The following is a 6,370-nucleotide window of genomic DNA, read 5'->3' as shown; positions in this document are numbered from 1 at the left end:
GCTTCAAACTCCTGAAGGCGGGGCGTTAGTGACAGACGCAAAAGAATCATTGGATTCTATTCCGGCCTGACCGAGAACCGACAGCTGAATTTCGCGTGCTGTGACAGAGCATATGCAATCGTTTTCACTGAGAGGATGGGAGGTAGCCATTGACAACGGTGAAACCCTACATACAGCTTGCCATGGAAGGAGACTTGCGTGTTTGAAGAAGAAGACAGTAGGAAAGCAGAGATTCAGAAGATGGAGCATCTCCAAACCTCAACCTATTCCCCATTACTGCAAAACAAGTAATCATTTCATGTTCTTTTGCTTTTCACAAACAATCCTGATAATTTCTGATATCCTGACTAAGATTTACAAGATAACCATAGCTTGCTTCAAGCCGACAATCTCCGTGGGATCGACCCTTGCTCACGCAAGGTATTACTTGGACGACCCAGTGCACTTGCTGGTTAGTTGTGCGGAGTTGCAAAAGTGTGATTGCAATTTCGTGCACCAGTTTCTGATAGATGATCATGTCCAAAATAGGCTCGGCCTCTTCATCCTTCTCTACTATCGTCTCAGGTGAAGCAGCAGGAACTTAGCCAGGGACTCTTTCCTCGAGCTTTGCCGCCAACCAGTCGAAACGCCTTTGATGAGAGAATTTATGCCGGTCTAGAATTTCTTCTCAATAAAAAAGAATCACTTCGTTGTAAGCATAGACTAAACCGACAATGGATTCTCCATCAAATTTTAGTTTTGGTTGTCACAAGTTCAACGTAACAAAAATAATCGAGAGTATTACTCCCGGGTCGTTCTCCCTGGGAATTATAATCAAGTGCTCAATTATTGGTTATGAGATTCACGAAAGTGGGTTGATAAAAAGGCAAGAATTTGAATGACAAGAAAGTAAATAAAAAAACTAAAGATAACAATTACTAAAAAGAAGCATTCATGGAAAGGATTAAGAATCAAGGTTTTCTATTCTAATCATTAATCATAACACAATAATTAACAAGATTTAAGCCTATTACATTATCTTCACATTAACCTCAATCCATAAATAATGTCAATGGAAACAAGATTAACTAACAACTCCAGATCACCAACATAAGTTGGGTATTAATGACTCAATATTACCTAATTTCTCTTTCCAAGCTAAGAATGCTCAAAATCTACTCTAAAACTAATCCAAATATTTTATCAAACACTTGATGTGCATAGAAAGAAAATCATATCAAATTGCAAGAAATATAAAATCTAAGGCTACCAAAAGCAAGAAAATTATAACAATAACTCAATTAAGCAACAATAAACATGAAAACATAAAATTGCATTAAATGAAATGGAAATTAACAAGAGTTTATCAACATAAAAAGTAACCAAAATGAGAAATTAACAAGAAGAACTAAGATAATTAGAGTAATGAAACAAGGAAAAATAAAGGAAACTAAATCAAAACAAGTAATTAAACCTAAATCTATGAGAAAATTAAACTAAGAACCATAATTTTAGAGAGAAGAGGGAGCTTCTCTTTCTAGAAAACTACCCTAAAACATGTTTCTGACCTAACTTAATTGCTCCCCCTTGTTTCTCTTGGAATTTGGCTTCAAATACTTCAGAAATGAGTTAGATTTGAGCCTGAATGAGCTCAGAAATTGCCCCCAGTGTGCTTCTTTAAGTTGGTCATGTGATCAGTGTCATGCGTACGCGTCACTTGACAAAGTTCTGGTCACGTGTACGCGGAACTGGGCAAATTACCAAAACCTCATTTCTTTATGAATTCTCCATTTTTGCATTATTTTTCTTCATTTCTTTAACCCAATCTTCGCCGTCTAAACCTGAAATCACTTCATCAAACACATCAAGGCATCGAATAGAATTAAAGTGAATTAAATTTAGCAAATTAAGAGGTTAAAAAGCATGTTTTTCCTCTAAAGTACAATTTAGGAGATATTCACAAAATCATGATATTTTATTGAATAAATGTGGGATAAGTTGATAAAAATCACTAAATTCAACACAAGATAAACCCTAAATTTGGGTCTTATCAACCTTATAGTAAGGTATTCATTGTGGCGGACTTCTTGTAGGAGCTCCTAGACCATCTCATGTAAAGGTCGGGCAGAAGGTGTAGGTGCCGATGAGGATGGTGGTCTTAATGATAATGCTAGTTCGAATGTCTTCCTCTTCTTGGTTGCTTTCTTTGTCAACTCCTCCCATTCCCCACATTGGAGAAACCGGTGGCCGTTCAGGATCTTGAGCATAACATCGTCCGACCTCTTCTCCACTCCGACTGCTGTGGCAAATCTCAAAATCAGCGATGTGAAGGGAATGTTGAACTTCTGATTTTGGTTCACCTTACACATCGACTCATGAATTAGAGGCAAGATAGCTATCTTCTTACCCTCTAGAATAGCCCAAATAAGCATAGTAACTCGGACTAAGATGTGGGTGGCGTGGGTGCTAGGTAGTAGATAATCAACCACTATCTGCTCCCATATCCGCACCTTGGGAGTGAGATCAGAGCTTGCAATGCTGATAGGGGCAGCTTTTTTCCTCGCACTATACTCCCAAAAAGCCTCAGGACAGCCAATCTTCTTCAAAATAGGATCCAAAGAGATCTTGCCCTTAATCACATCTGCCTTAGTTTTCTGATAGGCATCTCGGCTAGATGGGATATGAAGAATCTTCAGGAGGGTTTCAAAAGCTTGATTGGATGAATCCATTCGCTTCCCTCAGAGGAATACCGTCTCTGCTTCCCAAGCCAAGAGATTTCTATAGAATTCCTGCACCATTGATTCATTGATTTCCATTGGATCCTGCTTAAGAAATCCCCACTGAAAGGAGGCAATATGGTCATGGATAGCAGCCGCATATGTTTTTGGTACATTGAGCTTTTGCTTCCAATGTATAGCTCTTTGCTCAAGCTTTCCATATTGAATGTCGGCTTTTTATTTGCGAAATTATCTGGCTTATCGCTCCGGTGATCAGAAGGACAAGGAAGAATGCCTTGAGGGGTCGAGGATGATGTAGCCGGCTCTTTGCCTTTACAGCACATCTTGAAAAGGAACAAAAGAATGGAATTCAAGATCACAAGATAAGTGTTACAGGAAGACCAATGAGGAAGCAAACACGATGTAATCAATTAATAAACACTTAATTGAGGAAAATTGTTTAAGGGTGTGGTTCAAGAAAAGACAATGTGTGCATTCTAAATGTGCGCGTGATTAGAACTTACACATTAGCCAATTGAAATGGAAACCATACAATCAGAAAATAAAGCCCAAGTTTCTAAATTAAGTGGCTTAAGTTGCCAGCCACATGATAAGCAAAGAGCGAAGCACTAGCAAGCTTAAGCAAACACAACAAAAAAGGGAATCGAATTTGCTGAGAAGAATGGATATTGATGTTGTGCAATTGAATGCGTAAGATTATATAAAGTTTGCACAAACAAACAATAACCAATTCAATCAAGGAAAAGACCATTTATTCATCCCCAAACAATACAATAATCACATGAACAAAGTACTTGATTTGGAGCAAGTTCATTTTCAGGTAAGACCATGTCAAGTTGATTCAACAACTTCAAAACATCAAGAAGAAGCACTTTTGTTATGCAATTGGAATGATTTAAAAATCATGATGAATAAAGAAGTCAATTCAATTCATTAATGCGCTTATAGTTTCATCATTGAGGAGAACCACTAGGAGGAGGTATTCAGAATCTTCTCTCCTCACTCTCATTGTCTTCTCCTCGTCCACTTTCTTTCATATCCATTTTATAAATATTTAGTTATGAGTCTCTAATTTCCAACATTGGGAAAGAGAGCTCTATTGCAATTTGATGGATTGATTTGTTTTCATTCTTCATCTTCAATTCTTTTTTCATTGCTTCTTTAGAGAGAGTCTTTTTTCTTCAAAGATCTAATTCTATCGAGAGGGGGATTAGATCTATTAGAATGGTATGATGAGCTTGAGAAAGGATTCATAATATTCAGTTTTAGGCTCTTCTCTCACACTTCTCTTGATTAATAATTCATAGCTTGATATGTGAGATATAGTCACTATGAATTAAGATATTGAGAATTATGTGGCTTTTGAATCAGAAATTATACTTCATCTCTTCTCATGAGAAATCGGATCAAGAGATTGGCAATTGATTAAGTTAAAAGAAATCAAATTACCAAGAGATTGGGGTTTGATTACTTATGATTTGTCAACTAATCAATGATTGCATGATTGAAGAGGAGATGAGAATTGTTGATCCTGAGAATGCAATATCTCTTAATCCTAATATTTTTTTCATTCTTAATTCTAGTATTTTATTTTCTTACACTTTACTTTCTTGCACTTTACTTTTCCATATTTTATATTTCTTGCAATTTAATTTCCAACACTTTACTTCTTGTTCTTTACATTCATGTCATTTACATTTCTTGTTTGATCATCACCCGATTATGACCGTCTAACTAGAATAATCAATCAACTATTACTCGCTTAATCCTTTAATCCTCGTGGGATCGACCTCACTCATAGTGAGTTTTATTACTTGATACGACCTGGTGCACTTGCTGGTAGTTATGCGGATATTGTTGTTCATCAATTCTGTATCAGTTGCTCTCTCTATCCAAAATTTGGATGATTCCTCCATCCCTGATTAAATGTGTTAGAATAAGGATCATTATTGGGATTTCTAGAGGAATTTCCCACATAATTAACCTGTTCAGGAGTGGGTTGAGCATAGCCATGGATTTCCCCTTGGTTAAAATCACTACTCATGTCATAAGATGCATTTTGTGTATTTAATAGCTGAGACTTGCATCCCACTCAAGTGTTGAGTAATCATGTTAATTAGTTGAGACATGGCCTTGTTCTGAGCAAGAATGGCATCCAAAGTATCTATCTCTATGACTCCTTTCTTCACAAGATTTCTCTCAGAAGTGTACAGGTATTGGTTGTTGGCAACCATCTCAATCAACTTATTTGCCTCTTCAAGAGTCTTCTTCATATGTAGATAGCCAACTGCAGAATTGTCCAGAGACATCTTGGCCATCTCTGAAAGTCCATCATAGAAGATCTACAACCTGATCTAGTATGAGAATATGTCAGGAGGCATCTTCTGATCATTAACTTTTATCTCTCCCAGGATTCATATAGGAATTCACCATCTCTCTACCTAAAAGTCTGAACATCTGTCTTCAGCAGAGTTAGCTTCTGAGGAAGAAAGAGCTTGGTCAGAAATCTGTTGACCACCTTGTCCTAAGTGTCCAAGCTTTTCTTAGGCTGAGTGTCAAGCCACTACTTTGCTCTGTCCCTCACAGCAAATGGGAAGAGCATCAGTTTATAGATATCTGGATTCACTCCATTAGTCTTCACAGTATCACAAATCTGCAGGGAGTTAGAGATGAATAGGTTTAGGTCTTCTTACGAGAGTCCATGAAACTGGCAGTTCTGCTACACCAAAGTGATCAACTAAGGTTTTAGCTCAAAGTTGTTTTCACCTATAGGAGGCATCACAATATTATTCCCATAGAAATTAGGGGTGGGAGCAGTGTATGAGCCAAGCATCCTTCTACGCTGCTCATTACCATTTGGATTCTAAACATTAGCATTAATTATGTTCTTAGGATCCATAGTAGCCTCTTCAACTTCCTTCTGAAAAGTATATCTGAGATTTTCACTAGCCTTATAAATTCTAGTTTGTTGCAAACGCTGCCTCAAGGTCCTCTCAAGTTTAGGGTCAAAATCAAGAAGGGGTTCTTTGTTCCTCTCCCTGCTCATAAACAAATAAAAAACAAGAAAAGGTGGGAATTTCTACGTCAGAGTTCAGAGAATTCCCAGTGAGGTATCCTGTGTAAAAGAAATAAAATAAAACAAACTAAATAATTAATACTAGAATTTTGAAAATCAATAAAGAAAAATGAACCACTAATTCCAAAAAATAAGAAAAGAAAATTAATAAGGAAGAATAAACTAAAATTACTAAAGGAGGACACCAATCTTAATTTCGAAAATTAAAGACAAAAAAAATTAAACAAAACAAAGCCAAGGATTCGAAAGTTTAAGAACAAAAACAAATAAGACAAAAAATTGAAAACACCAAACTTAATTTCAAAATTAAAGAAAAAAAATTTAACTAAACTAGCACTCAATTCTCGAAAATAAAAAAAATAAAAATAAAAATAAAAAGAAAAGAACACAAAATTAAAACAAATAAAAAACTAAAAACGCCTAATCTAGGCAATCAGACAACTGGTAGTTGTTAATCACAGTCAATCTCCGGTGATGCCAGGGCATCTTAGGCTAGTTTTACTAGCCTTTTTCTTTGTTTTTAATAGGTTTTATGCATTTTCTTGAGTTATAAGTAAGCAAATTAAGTAAAAATTCA

Source organism: Arachis duranensis, chromosome 5, assembly GCF_000817695.3.
Source record: "Arachis duranensis cultivar V14167 chromosome 5, aradu.V14167.gnm2.J7QH, whole genome shotgun sequence".
Classification (NCBI taxonomy): Eukaryota; Viridiplantae; Streptophyta; class Magnoliopsida; order Fabales; family Fabaceae; genus Arachis; species Arachis duranensis.
This window is presented reverse-complemented; position numbering follows the sequence as displayed.